The sequence below is a fragment of the Zootoca vivipara genome, chromosome 16, assembly GCF_963506605.1.
Source record: "Zootoca vivipara chromosome 16, rZooViv1.1, whole genome shotgun sequence".
NCBI lineage: Eukaryota > Metazoa > Chordata > Lepidosauria > Squamata > Lacertidae > Zootoca > Zootoca vivipara.
Window position 1 is genome coordinate 41,308,998 of NC_083291.1, and position 15,754 is coordinate 41,324,751.

Consider the following 15,754-nt stretch of genomic DNA (forward strand, 5'->3'; position numbering starts at 1 on the left):
AACTAAGCGAAATAAAGCCATGGAACGCTTATTTGCCTTCTATCTATGCATTCTGACACTCCAACAATGTGTTCTGCTTCAATTTGACTCATTTTACAAAGGTGCTTTTTCCTGGAGTGAACATGCAGTTCTACTCAAGAGTAAGCAACTAAGCGAAGTAAAGCCATGGAACGCTTATTTGCCTTCTATCTATGCATTCTGACACTCCAACAATGTTTTCTGCTTCATTTTGGCTCATTTTACAAAGATGCTTATTTCTGGCGTGAACATGCAGTTCTACTCAAGAGTAAGCAACTAAGCGAAATAAAGCCATGGAACGCTTATTTGCCTTCAATCTATGCATTCTGACACTCCAACAATGTTTTCTGCTTCAATTTGGCTCATTTTACAAAGATGCTTATTTCTGGCGTGAACATGCAGTTCTACTCAAGAGTAAGCAACTAAGCGAAATAAAGCCATGGAACGCTTATTTGCCTTCTATCTATGCATTCTGACACTCCAACAATGTTTTCTGCTTCAATTTGGGTCATTTCACAAAGGTGCTCATTTATTGAGTGAATATGCAGTTCTACTCAAGAGTAAGCAACTATGCGAAATAAAGCCATAGAACGCTTATTTGCCTTCTATCTATGCATTCTGACACTCCAACAATGTGTTCTGCTTCAATTTGACTCATTTTACAAAGATGCTTATTTCTGGAGTGAACATGCAGTTCTACTCAAGAGTTAGCAACTAAGCGAAATAAAGCCATGGAACGCTTATTTGCCTTCTATCTATGCATTCTGACACTCCAACAATGTTTTCTGCTTCAATTTGGTTCATTTTACAAAGATGCTTATTTCTGGCGTGAATATGCAGTTCTACTCAAGAGTAAGCAACTAAGCGAAATAAAGCCATGGAACGCTTATTTGCCTTCTATCTATGCATTCTGACACTCCACCAATGTGTTTTGCTTCAATTTGACTCATTTTACAAAGATGCTTATTTCTGGAGTGAACATGCAGTTCTACTCAAGAGTAAGCAACTAAGCGAAATAAAGCCATGGAACGCTTATTTGCCTTCTATCTATGCATTCTGACACTCCAACAATGTGTTTTGCTTCAATTTGGCTCATTTTACAAAGATGCTTATTTCTGGTGTGAACATGCAGTTCTACTCAAGAGTAAGCAACTAAGCGAAATAAAGCCATGGAACGCTTATTTGTCTTCTATCTATGCATTCTGACACTCCACCAATGTGTTCTGCTTCAATTTGACTCATTTTACAAAGATGCTTATTTCTGGAGTGAACATGCAGTTCTACTCAAGAGTAAGCAAGTAAGCGAAATAAAGCCATGGAACGCTTATTTGCCTCTATCTATGCATTCTGACACTCCAACAATGTTTTCTGCTTCAATTTGGGTCATTTCACAAAGGTGCTTATTTCTGGCGTGAACATGCAGTTCTACTCAAGAGTAAGCAACTAAGCGAAATAAAGCCATAGAACGCTTATTTGCCTTCTATCTATGCATTCCGACACTCCACCAATGTGTTCTGCTTCAATTTGACTCATTTTACAAAGATGCTTATTTCTGGAGTGAACATGCAGTTCTACTCAAGAGTAAGCAAGTAAGCGAAATAAGGCATGGAACGCTTATTTGCCTTCTATCTATGCATTCTGACACTCCAACAATGTTTTCTGCTTCAATTTGGGTCATTTCACAAAGGTGCTCATTTCTTGAGTGAATATGCAGTTCTACTCAAGAGTAAGCAACTAAGCGAAATAAAGCCATGGAACGCTTATTTGCCTTCTATCTATGCATTCTGACTCTCCACCAATGTTTTCTGCTTCATTTTGGCTCATTTTACAAAGATGCTTATTTCTGGCGTGAACATGCAGTTCTACTCAAGAGTAAGCAACTAAGCGAAATAAAGCCATGGAACGCTTATTTGCCTTCAATCTATGCATTCTGACACTCCAACAATGTTTTCTGCTTCAATTTGGCTCATTTTACAAAGATGCTTATTTCTGGCGTGAACATGCAGTTCTACTCAAGAGTAAGCAACTAAGCGAAATAAAGCCATGGAACGCTTATTTGCCTTCTATCTATGCATTCTGACACTCCAACAATGTTTTCTGCTTCAATTTGGGTCATTTCACAAAGGTGCTCATTTATTGAGTGAATATGCAGTTCTACTCAAGAGTAAGCAACTAAGCGAAATAAAGCCATAGAACGCTTATTTGCCTCCTATCTATGCATTCTGACACTCCAACAATGTGTTCTGCTTCAATTTGACTCATTTTACAAAGATGCTTATTTCTGGAGTGAACATGCAGTTCTACTCAAGAGTAAGCAACTAAGCGAAATAAAGCCATGGAACGCTTATTTGCCTTCTATCTATGCATTGTGACACTCCAACAATGTGTTCTGCTTCAATTTGACTCATTTTACAAAGGTGCTTTTTCCTGGAGTGAACATGCAGTTCTACTCAAGAGTAAGCAACTAAGCGAAATAAAGCCATGGAACGCTTATTTGCCTTCTATCTATGCATTCTGACACTCCACCAATGTGTTTTGCTTCAATTTGACTCATTTTACAAAGATGCTTATTTCTGGAGTGAACATGCAGTTCTACTCAAGAGTAAGCAACTAAGCGAAATAAAGCCATGGAACGCTTATTTGCCTTCTATCTATGCATTCTGACACTCCAACAATGTGTTTTGCTTCAATTTGGCTCATTTTACAAAGATGCTTATTTCTGGTGTGAACATGCAGTTCTACTCAAGAGTAAGCAACTAAGCGAAATAAAGCCATGGAACGCTTATTTGTCTTCTATCTATGCATTCTGACACTCCACCAATGTGTTCTGCTTCAATTTGACTCATTTTACAAAGATGCTTATTTCTGGAGTGAACATGCAGTTCTACTCAAGAGTAAGCAAGTAAGCGAAATAAAGCCATGGAACGCTTATTTGCCTCTATCTATGCATTCTGACACTCCAACAATGTTTTCTGCTTCAATTTGGGTCATTTCACAAAGGTGCTTATTTCTGGCGTGAACATGCAGTTCTACTCAAGAGTAAGCAACTAAGCGAAATAAAGCCATAGAACGCTTATTTGCCTTCTATCTATGCATTCCGACACTCCACCAATGTGTTCTGCTTCAATTTGACTCATTTTACAAAGATGCTTATTTCTGGAGTGAACATGCAGTTCTACTCAAGAGTAAGCAAGTAAGCGAAATAAGGCATGGAACGCTTATTTGCCTTCTATCTATGCATTCTGACACTCCAACAATGTTTTCTGCTTCAATTTGGGTCATTTCACAAAGGTGCTCATTTCTTGAGTGAATATGCAGTTCTACTCAAGAGTAAGCAACTAAGCGAAATAAAGCCATGGAACGCTTATTTGCCTTCTATCTATGCATTCTGACTCTCCACCAATGTTTTCTGCTTCATTTTGGCTCATTTTACAAAGATGCTTATTTCTGGCGTGAACATGCAGTTCTACTCAAGAGTAAGCAACTAAGCGAAATAAAGCCATGGAACGCTTATTTGCCTTCAATCTATGCATTCTGACACTCCAACAATGTTTTCTGCTTCAATTTGGCTCATTTTACAAAGATGCTTATTTCTGGCGTGAACATGCAGTTCTACTCAAGAGTAAGCAACTAAGCGAAATAAAGCCATGGAACGCTTATTTGCCTTCTATCTATGCATTCTGACACTCCAACAATGTGTTCTGCTTCAATTTGACTCGTTTTACAAAGGTGCTTATTCCTGGAGTGAACATGCAGTTCTACTCAAGAGTAAGCAACTAAGCGAAATAAAGCCATGGAACGCTTATTTGCCTTCTATCTATGCATTGTGACACTCCAACAATGTGTTCTGCTTCAATTTGACTCATTTTACAAAGGTGCTTTTTCCTGGAGTGAACATGCAGTTCTACTCAAGAGTAAGCAACTAAGCGAAATAAAGCCATGGAACGCTTATTTGCCTTCTATCTATGCATTCTGACACTCCAACAATGTGTTCTGCTTCAATTTGACTCATTTTACAAAGGTGCTTATTCCTGGAGTGAACATGCAGTTCTACTCAAGAGTAAGCACCTAAGCGAAATAAAGCCATGGAACGCTTATTTGCCTTCTATCTATGCATTCTGACACTCCAACAATGAGTTCTGCTTCAATTTGACTCATTTTACAAAGGTGCTTATTCGTGGAGTGAACATGCAGTTCTACTCAAGAGTAAGCAACTAAGCGAAATAAAGCCATGGAACGCTTATTTGCCTTCTATCTATGCATTCTGACACTCCAACAATGTGTTCTGCTTCAATTTGACTCATTTTACAAAGGTGCTTATTCCTGGAGTGAACATGCAGTTCTACTCAAGAGTAAGCAACTAAGCGAAATAAAGCCATGGAACGCTTATTTGCCTTCTATCTATGCATTCTGACACTCCAACAATGTGTTCTGCTTCAATTTGACTCATTTTACAAAGGTGCTTATTCCTGGAGTGAACATGCAGTTCTACTCAAGAGTAAGCAACTAAGCGAAATAAAGCCATGGAACGCTTATTTGCCTTCTATCTATGCATTGTGACACTCCAACAATGTGTTCTGCTTCAATTTGACTCATTTTACAAAGGTGCTTATTCCTGGAGTGAATATTCAGTTCTACTCAAGAGTAAGCAACTAAGCGAAATAAAGCCATGGAACGCTTATTTGCCTTCTATCTATGCATTCTGACACTCCAACAATGTGTTCTGCTTCAATTTGACTCATTTTACAAAGGTGCTTATTCCTGGAGTGAACATGCAGTTCTACTCAAGAGTAAGCAACTAAGCGAAATAAAGCCATGGAACGCTTATTTGCCTTCTATCTATGCATTGTGACACTCCAACAATGTGTTCTGCTTCAATTTGACTCATTTTACAAAGGTGCTTTTTCCTGGAGTGAACATGCAGTTCTACTCAAGAGTAAGCAACTAAGCGAAATAAAGCCATGGAACGCTTATTTGCCTTCTATCTATGCATTCTGACACTCCAACAATGTGTTCTGCTTCAATTTGACTCATTTTACAAAGGTGCTTATTCCTGGAGTGAACATGCAGTTCTACTCAAGAGTAAGCAACTAAGCGAAATAAAGCCATGGAACGCTTATTTGCCTTCTATCTATGCATTCTGACACTCCAACAATGTGTTCTGCTTCAATTTGACTCATTTTACAAAGGTGCTTATTCCTGGAGTGAATATGCAGTTCTACTCAAGAGTAAGCAACTAAGCGAAATAAAGCCATGGAACGCTTATTTGCCTTCTATCTATGCATTCTGACACTCCAACAATGTGTTCTGCTTCAATTTGACTCATTTTACAAAGGTGCTTATTCCTGGAGTGAACATGCAGTTCTACTCAAGAGTAAGCAACTAAGCGAAATAAAGCCATGGAACGCTTATTTGCCTTCTATCTATGCATTCTGAAACTCCAACAATGTGTTCTGCTTCAATTTGACTCATTTTACAAAGGTGCTTATTCCTGGAGTGAATATGCAGTTCTACTCAAGAGTAAGCAACTAAGCGAAATAAAGCCATGGAACGCTATTTGCCTTCTATCTATGCATTCTGACACTCCAACAATGTGTTCTGCTTCAATTTGACTCATTTTACAAAGGTGCTTATTCCTGGATTGAACATGCAGTTCTACTCAAGAGTAAGCAACTAAGCGAAATAAAGCCATGGAACGCTTATTTGCCTTCTATCTATGCATTCTGACACTCCAACAATGTGTTCTGCTTCAATTTGACTCATTTTACAAAGGTGCTTTTTCCTGGAGTGAACATGCAGTTCTACTCAAGAGTAAGCAACTAAGCGAAGTAAAGCCATGGAACGCTTATTTGCCTTCTATCTATGCATTCTGACACTCCAACAATGTGTTCTGCTTCAATTTGACTCATTTTACAAAGGTGCTTATTCCTAGAGTGAACTATCTATGCATTGTGACACTCCAACAATGTGTTCTGCTTCAATTTGACTCATTTTACAAAGGTGCTTATTCCTGGAGTGAATATGCAGTTCTACTCAAGAGTAAGCAACTAAGCGAAATAAAGCCATAGAACGCTTATTTGCCTTCTATCTATGCATTCTGACACTCCAACAATGTGTTTTGCTTCACTTTAACTCATTTTACAAAGGTGCTTATTCCTGGAGTGAATATGCAGTTCTACTCAAGAGTAAGCAACTAAGCGAAATAAAGCCATGGAACGCTTATTTGCCTTCTATCTATGCATTCTGACACTCCAACAATGTGTTCTGCTTCAATTTGACTCATTTTACAAAGATGCTTATTTCTGGAGTGAACATGCAGTTCTACTCAAGAGTAAGCAACTAAGCGAAATAAAGCCATGGAACGCTTATTTGCCTTCTATCTATGCATTCTGACACTCCAACAATGTTTTCTGCTTCAATTTGGCTCATTTTACAAAGATGCTTATTTCTGGCGTGAATATGCAGTTCTACTCAAGAGTAAGCAACTAAGCGAAATAAAGCCATGGAACGCTTATTTGCCTTCTATCTATGCATTCTGACACTCCAACAATGTGTTTTGCTTCAATTTGGCTCATTTTACAAAGATGCTTATTTCTGGCGTGAACATGCAGTTCTACTCAAGAGTAAGCAACTAAGCGAAATAAAGCCATGGAACGCTTATTTGTCTTCTATCTATGCATTCTGACACTCCACCAATGTGTTCTGCTTCAATTTGACTCATTTTACAAAGATGCTTATTTCTGGAGTGAACATGCAGTTCTACTCAAGAGTAAGCAAGTAAGCGAAATAAAGCCATGGAACGCTTATTTGCCTCTATCTATGCATTCTGACACTCCAACAATGTTTTCTGCTTCAATTTGGGTCATTTCACAAAGGTGCTTATTTCTGGCGTGAACATGCAGTTCTACTCAAGAGTAAGCAACTAAGCGAAATAAAGCCATAGAACGCTTATTTGCCTTCTATCTATGCATTCCGACACTCCACCAATGTGTTCTGCTTCAATTTGACTCATTTTACAAAGATGCTTATTTCTGGAGTGAACATGCAGTTCTACTCAAGAGTAAGCAAGTAAGCGAAATAAGGGATGGAACGCTTATTTGCCTTCTATCTATGCATTCTGACACTCCAACAATGTTTTCTGCTTCAATTTGGGTCATTTCACAAAGGTGCTCATTTCTTGAGTGAATATGCAGTTCTACTCAAGAGTAAGCAACTAAGCGAAATAAAGCCATGGAACGCTTATTTGCCTTCTATCTATGCATTCTGACTCTCCACCAATGTTTTCTGCTTCATTTTGGCTCATTTTACAAAGATGCTTATTTCTGGCGTGAACATGCAGTTCTACTCAAGAGTAAGCAACTAAGCGAAATAAAGCCATGGAACGCTTATTTGCCTTCAATCTATGCATTCTGACACTCCAACAATGTTTTCTGCTTCAATTTGGCTCATTTTACAAAGATGCTTATTTCTGGCGTGAACATGCAGTTCTACTCAAGAGTAAGCAACTAAGCGAAATAAAGCCATGGAACGCTTATTTGCCTTCTATCTATGCATTCTGACACTCCAACAATGTGTTCTGCTTCAATTTGACTCATTTTACAAAGGTGCTTATTCCTGGAGTGAATATGCAGTTCTACTCAAGAGTAAGCAACTAAGCGAAATAAGGCATGGAACGCTTATTTGCCTTCTATCTATGCATTCTGACACTCCAACAATGTGTTCTGCTTCAATTTGACTCATTTTACAAAGGTGCTTATTCCTGGAGTGAACATGCAGTTCTACTCAAGAGTAAGCAACTAAGCGAAATAAAGCCATGGAACGCTTATTTGCCTTCTATCTATGCATTCTGAAACTCCAACAATGTGTTCTGCTTCAATTTGTCTCATTTTACAAAGGTGCTTATTCCTGGAGTGAATATGCAGTTCTACTCAAGAGTAAGCAACTAAGCGAAATAAAGCCATGGAACGCTTATTTGCCTTCTATCTATGCATTCTGACACTCCAACAATGTGTTCTGCTTCAATTTGACTCATTTTACAAAGGTGCTTATTCCTGGATTGAACATGCAGTTCTACTCAAGAGTAAGCAACTAAGCGAAATAAAGCCATGGAACGCTTATTTGCCTTCTATCTATGCATTCTGACACTCCAACAATGTGTTCTGCTTCAATTTGACTCATTTTACAAAGGTGCTTTTTCCTGGAGTGAACATGCAGTTCTACTCAAGAGTAAGCAACTAAGCGAAGTAAAGCCATGGAACGCTTATTTGCCTTCTATCTATGCATTCTGACACTCCAACAATGTGTTCTGCTTCAATTTGACTCATTTTACAAAGGTGCTTTTTCCTAGAGTGAACTATCTATGCATTGTGACACTCCAACAATGTGTTCTGCTTCAATTTGACTCATTTTACAAAGGTGCTTATTCCTGGAGTGAATATGCAGTTCTACTCAAGAGTAAGCAAGTAAGCGAAATAAAGCCATAGAACGCTTATTTGCCTTCTATCTATGCATTCTGACACTCCAACAATGTGTTTTGCTTCACTTTAACTCATTTTACAAAGGTGCTTATTCCTGGAGTGAATATGCAGTTCTACTCAAGAGTAAGCAACTAAGCGAAATAAAGCCATGGAACGCTTATTTGCCTTCTATCTATGCATTCTGACACTCCAACAATGTGTTCTGCTTCAATTTGACTCATTTTACAAAGATGCTTATTTCTGGAGTGAACATGCAGTTCTACTCAAGAGTAAGCAACTAAGCGAAATAAAGCCATGGAACGCTTATTTGCCTTCTATCTATGCATTCTGACACTCCAACAATGTTTTCTGCTTCAATTTGGCTCATTTTACAAAGATGCTTATTTCTGGCGTGAATATGCAGTTCTACTCAAGAGTAAGCAACTAAGCGAAATAAAGCCATGGAACGCTTATTTGCCTTCTATCTATGCATTCTGACACTCCAACAATGTGTTTTGCTTCAATTTGGCTCATTTTACAAAGATGCTTATTTCTGGCGTGAACATGCAGTTCTACTCAAGAGTAAGCAACTAAGCGAAATAAAGCCATGGAACGCTTATTTGTCTTCTATCTATGCATTCTGACACTCCACCAATGTGTTCTGCTTCAATTTGACTCATTTTACAAAGATGCTTATTTCTGGAGTGAACATGCAGTTCTACTCAAGAGTAAGCAAGTAAGCGAAATAAAGCCATGGAACGCTTATTTGCCTCTATCTATGCATTCTGACACTCCAACAATGTTTTCTGCTTCAATTTGGGTCATTTCACAAAGGTGCTTATTTCTGGCGTGAACATGCAGTTCTACTCAAGAGTAAGCAACTAAGCGAAATAAAGCCATAGAACGCTTATTTGCCTTCTATCTATGCATTCCGACACTCCACCAATGTGTTCTGCTTCAATTTGACTCATTTTACAAAGATGCTTATTTCTGGAGTGAACATGCAGTTCTACTCAAGAGTAAGCAACTAAGCGAAATAAAGCCATGGAACGCTTATTTGCCTTCTATCTATGCATTCTGACACTCCAACAATGTGTTTTGCTTCACTTTAACTCATTTTACAAAGGTGCTTATTCCTGGAGTGAATATGCAGTTCTACTCAAGAGTAAGCAACTAAGCGAAATAAAGCCATGGAACGCTTATTTGCCTTCTATCTATGCATTCTGACACTCCAACAATGTGTTCTGCTTCAATTTGACTCATTTTACAAAGATGCTTATTTCTGGAGTGAACATGCAGTTCTACTCAAGAGTAAGCAACTAAGCGAAATAAAGCCATGGAACGCTTATTTGCCTTCTATCTATGCATTCTGACACTCCAACAATGTTTTCTGCTTCAATTTGGCTCATTTTACAAAGATGCTTATTTCTGGCGTGAATATGCAGTTCTACTCAAGAGTAAGCAACTAAGCGAAATAAAGCCATGGAACGCTTATTTGCCTTCTATCTATGCATTCTGACACTCCAACAATGTGTTTTGCTTCAATTTGGCTCATTTTACAAAGATGCTTATTTCTGGCGTGAACATGCAGTTCTACTCAAGAGTAAGCAACTAAGCGAAATAAAGCCATGGAACGCTTATTTGTCTTCTATCTATGCATTCTGACACTCCAACAATGATTTCTGCTTCAATTTGGGTCATTTCACAAAGGTGCTCATTTCTTGAGTGAATATGCAGTTCTACTCAAGAGTAAGCAACTAAGCGAAATAAAGCCATGGAACGCTTATTTGCCTTCTATCTATGCATTCTGACTCTCCACCAATGTTTTCTGCTTCATTTTGGCTCATTTTACAAAGATGCTTATTTCTGGCGTGAACATGCAGTTCTACTCAAGAGTAAGCAACTAAGCGAAATAAAGCCATGGAACGCTTATTTGCCTTCAATCTATGCATTCTGACACTCCAACAATGTTTTCTGCTTCAATTTGGCTCATTTTACAAAGATGCTTATTTCTGGCGTGAACATGCATTACTCAAGAGTAAGCAACTAAGCGAAATAAAGCCATGGAACGCTTATTTGCCTTCTATCTATGCATTCTGACACTCCAACAATGTTTTCTGCTTCAATTTGGCTCATTTTACAAAGATGCTTATTTCTGGCGTGAACATGCAATTCTACTCAAGAGTAAGCAACTAAGCGAAATAAAGCCATGGAACGCTTATTTGCCTTCTATCTATGCATTCTGACACTCCAACAATGTGTTCCGCTTCAATTTGACTCGTTTTACAAAGGTGCTTATTCCTGGAGTGAACATGCAGTTCTACTCAAGAGTAAGCAACTAAGCGAAATAAAGCCATGGAACGCTTATTTGCCTTCTATCTATGCATTGTGACACTCCAACAATGTGTTCTGCTTCAATTTGACTCATTTTACAAAGGTGCTTTTTCCTGGAGTGAACATGCAGTTCTACTCAAGAGTAAGCAACTAAGCGAAATAAAGCCATGGAACGCTTATTTGCCTTCTATCTATGCATTCTGACACTCCAACAATGTGTTTTGCTTCACTTTAACTCATTTTACAAAGGTGCTTATTCCTGGAGTGAATATGCAGTTCTACTCAAGAGTAAGCAACTAAGCGAAATAAAGCCATGGAACGCTTATTTGCCTTCTATCTATGCATTCTGACACTCCAACAATGTGTTCTGCTTCAATTTGACTCATTTTACAAAGATGCTTATTTCTGGAGTGAACATGCAGTTCTACTCAAGAGTAAGCAACTAAGCGAAATAAAGCCATGGAACGCTTATTTGCCTTCTATCTATGCATTCTGACACTCCAACAATGTTTTCTGCTTCAATTTGGCTCATTTTACAAAGATGCTTATTTCTGGCGTGAACATGCAGTTCTACTCAAGAGTAAGCAACTAAGCGAAATAAAGCCATGGAACGCTTATTTGCCTTCTATCTATGCATTCTGACACTCCAACAATGTGTTCTGCTTCAATTTGACTCATTTTACAAAGGTGCTTATTCCTGGAGTGAATATGCAGTTCTACTCAAGAGTAAGCAACTAAGCGAAATAAGGCATGGAACGCTTATTTGCCTTCTATCTATGCATTCTGACACTCCAACAATGTGTTCTGCTTCAATTTGACTCATTTTACAAAGGTGCTTATTCCTGGAGTGAACATGCAGTTCTACTCAAGAGTAAGCAACTAAGCGAAATAAAGCCATGGAACGCTTATTTGCCTTCTATCTATGCATTCTGAAACTCCAACAATGTGTTCTGCTTCAATTTGTCTCATTTTACAAAGGTGCTTATTCCTGGAGTGAATATGCAGTTCTACTCAAGAGTAAGCAACTAAGCGAAATAAAGCCATGGAACGCTTATTTGCCTTCTATCTATGCATTCTGACACTCCAACAATGTGTTCTGCTTCAATTTGACTCATTTTACAAAGGTGCTTATTCCTGGATTGAACATGCAGTTCTACTCAAGAGTAAGCAACTAAGCGAAATAAAGCCATGGAACGCTTATTTGCCTTCTATCTATGCATTCTGACACTCCAACAATGTGTTCTGCTTCAATTTGACTCATTTTACAAAGGTGCTTTTTCCTGGAGTGAACATGCAGTTCTACTCAAGAGTAAGCAACTAAGCGAAGTAAAGCCATGGAACGCTTATTTGCCTTCTATCTATGCATTCTGACACTCCAACAATGTGTTCTGCTTCAATTTGACTCATTTTACAAAGGTGCTTTTTCCTAGAGTGAACTATCTATGCATTGTGACACTCCAACAATGTGTTCTGCTTCAATTTGACTCATTTTACAAAGGTGCTTATTCCTGGAGTGAATATGCAGTTCTACTCAAGAGTAAGCAACTAAGCGAAATAAAGCCATGGAACGCTTATTTGCCTTCTATCTATGCATTCTGACACTCCAACAATGTTTTCTGCTTCAATTTGGCTCATTTTACAAAGATGCTTATTTCTGGCGTGAACATGCAGTTCTACTCAAGAGTAAGCAACTAAGCGAAATAAAGCCATGGAACGCTTATTTGCCTTCTATCTATGCATTCTGACACTCCAACAATGTGTTCTGCTTCAATTTGACTCATTTTACAAAGGTGCTTATTCCTGGAGTGAATATGCAGTTCTACTCAAGAGTAAGCAACTAAGCGAAATAAGGCATGGAACGCTTATTTGCCTTCTATCTATGCATTCTGACACTCCAACAATGTGTTCTGCTTCAATTTGACTCATTTTACAAAGGTGCTTATTCCTGGAGTGAACATGCAGTTCTACTCAAGAGTAAGCAACTAAGCGAAATAAAGCCATGGAACGCTTATTTGCCTTCTATCTATGCATTCTGAAACTCCAACAATGTGTTCTGCTTCAATTTGTCTCATTTTACAAAGGTGCTTATTCCTGGAGTGAATATGCAGTTCTACTCAAGAGTAAGCAACTAAGCGAAATAAAGCCATGGAACGCTTATTTGCCTTCTATCTATGCATTCTGACACTCCAACAATGTGTTCTGCTTCAATTTGACTCATTTTACAAAGGTGCTTATTCCTGGATTGAACATGCAGTTCTACTCAAGAGTAAGCAACTAAGCGAAATAAAGCCATGGAACGCTTATTTGCCTTCTATCTATGCATTCTGACACTCCAACAATGTGTTCTGCTTCAATTTGACTCATTTTACAAAGGTGCTTTTTCCTGGAGTGAACATGCAGTTCTACTCAAGAGTAAGCAACTAAGCGAAGTAAAGCCATGGAACGCTTATTTGCCTTCTATCTATGCATTCTGACACTCCAACAATGTGTTCTGCTTCAATTTGACTCATTTTACAAAGGTGCTTTTTCCTAGAGTGAACTATCTATGCATTGTGACACTCCAACAATGTGTTCTGCTTCAATTTGACTCATTTTACAAAGGTGCTTATTCCTGGAGTGAATATGCAGTTCTACTCAAGAGTAAGCAACTAAGCGAAATAAAGCCATAGAACGCTTATTTGCCTTCTATCTATGCATTCTGACACTCCAACAATGTGTTTTGCTTCACTTTAACTCATTTTACAAAGGTGCTTATTCCTGGAGTGAATATGCAGTTCTACTCAAGAGTAAGCAACTAAGCGAAATAAAGCCATGGAACGCTTATTTGCCTTCTATCTATGCATTCTGACACTCCAACAATGTGTTCTGCTTCAATTTGACTCATTTTACAAAGATGCTTATTTCTGGAGTGAACATGCAGTTCTACTCAAGAGTAAGCAACTAAGCGAAATAAAGCCATGGAACGCTTATTTGCCTTCTATCTATGCATTCTGACACTCCAACAATGTTTTCTGCTTCAATTTGGCTCATTTTACAAAGATGCTTATTTCTGGCGTGAATATGCAGTTCTACTCAAGAGTAAGCAACTAAGCGAAATAAAGCCATGGAACGCTTATTTGCCTTCTATCTATGCATTCTGACACTCCAACAATGTGTTTTGCTTCAATTTGGCTCATTTTACAAAGATGCTTATTTCTGGCGTGAACATGCAGTTCTACTCAAGAGTAAGCAACTAAGCGAAATAAAGCCATGGAACGCTTATTTGTCTTCTATCTATGCATTCTGACACTCCACCAATGTGTTCTGCTTCAATTTGACTCATTTTACAAAGATGCTTATTTCTGGAGTGAACATGCAGTTCTACTCAAGAGTAAGCAAGTAAGCGAAATAAAGCCATGGAACGCTTATTTGCCTTCTATCTATGCATTCTGACACTCCAACAATGTGTTTTGCTTCAATTTGGCTCATTTTACAAAGATGCTTATTTCTGGCGTGAACATGCAGTTCTACTCAAGAGTAAGCAACTAAGCGAAATAAAGCCATGGAACGCTTATTTGTCTTCTATCTATGCATTCTGACACTCCACCAATGTGTTCTGCTTCAATTTGACTCATTTTACAAAGATGCTTATTTCTGGAGTGAACATGCAGTTCTACTCAAGAGTAAGCAAGTAAGCGAAATAAAGCCATGGAACGCTTATTTGCCTCTATCTATGCATTCTGACACTCCAACAATGTTTTCTGCTTCAATTTGGGTCATTTCACGAAGGTGCTTATTTCTGGCGTGAACATGCAGTTCTACTCAAGAGTAAGCAACTAAGCGAAATAAAGCCATAGAACGCTTATTTGCCTTCTATCTATGCATTCCGACACTCCACCAATGTGTTCTGCTTCAATTTGACTCATTTTACAAAGATGCTTATTTCTGGAGTGAACATGCAGTTCTACTCAAGAGTAAGCAAGTAAGCGAAATAAGGCATGGAACGCTTATTTGCCTTCTATCTATGCATTCTGACACTCCAACAATGTTTTCTGCTTCAATTTGGGTCATTTCACAAAGGTGCTCATTTCTTGAGTGAATATGCAGTTCTACTCAAGAGTAAGCAACTAAGCGAAATAAAGCCATGGAACGCTTATTTGCCTTCTATCTATGCATTCTGACTCTCCACCAATGTTTTCTGCTTCATTTTGGCTCATTTTACAAAGATGCTTATTTCTGGCGTGAACATGCAGTTCTACTCAAGAGTAAGCAACTAAGCGAAATAAAGGCATGGAACGCTTATTTGCCTTCTATCTATGCATTCTGACACTCCAACAATGTTTTCTGCTTCAATTTGGCTCATTTTACAAAGATGCTTATTTCTGGCGTGAACATGCAATTCTACTCAAGAGTAAGCAACTAAGCGAAATAAAGCCATGGAACGCTTATTTGCCTTCTATCTATGCATTCTGACACTCCAACAATGTGTTCTGCTTCAATTTGACTCGTTTTACAAAGGTGCTTATTCCTGGAGTGAACATGCAGTTCTACTCAAGAGTAAGCAACTAAGCGAAATAAAGCCATGGAACGCTTATTTGCCTTCTATCTATGCATTGTGACACTCCAACAATGTGTTCTGCTTCAATTTGACTCATTTTACAAAGGTGCTTTTTCCTGGAGTGAACATGCAGTTCTACTCAAGAGTAAGCAACTAAGCGAAATAAAGCCATGGAACGCTTATTTGCCTTCTATCTATGCATTCTGACACTCCAACAATGTGTTCTGCTTCAATTTGACTCATTTTACAAAGGTGATTATTCCTGGAGTGAACATGCAGTTCTACTCAAGAGTAAGCACCTAAGCGAAATAAAGCCATGGAACGCTTATTTGCCTTCTATCTATGCATTCTGACACTCCAACAATGAGTTCTGCTTCAATTTGACTCATTTTACAAAGGTGCTTATTCC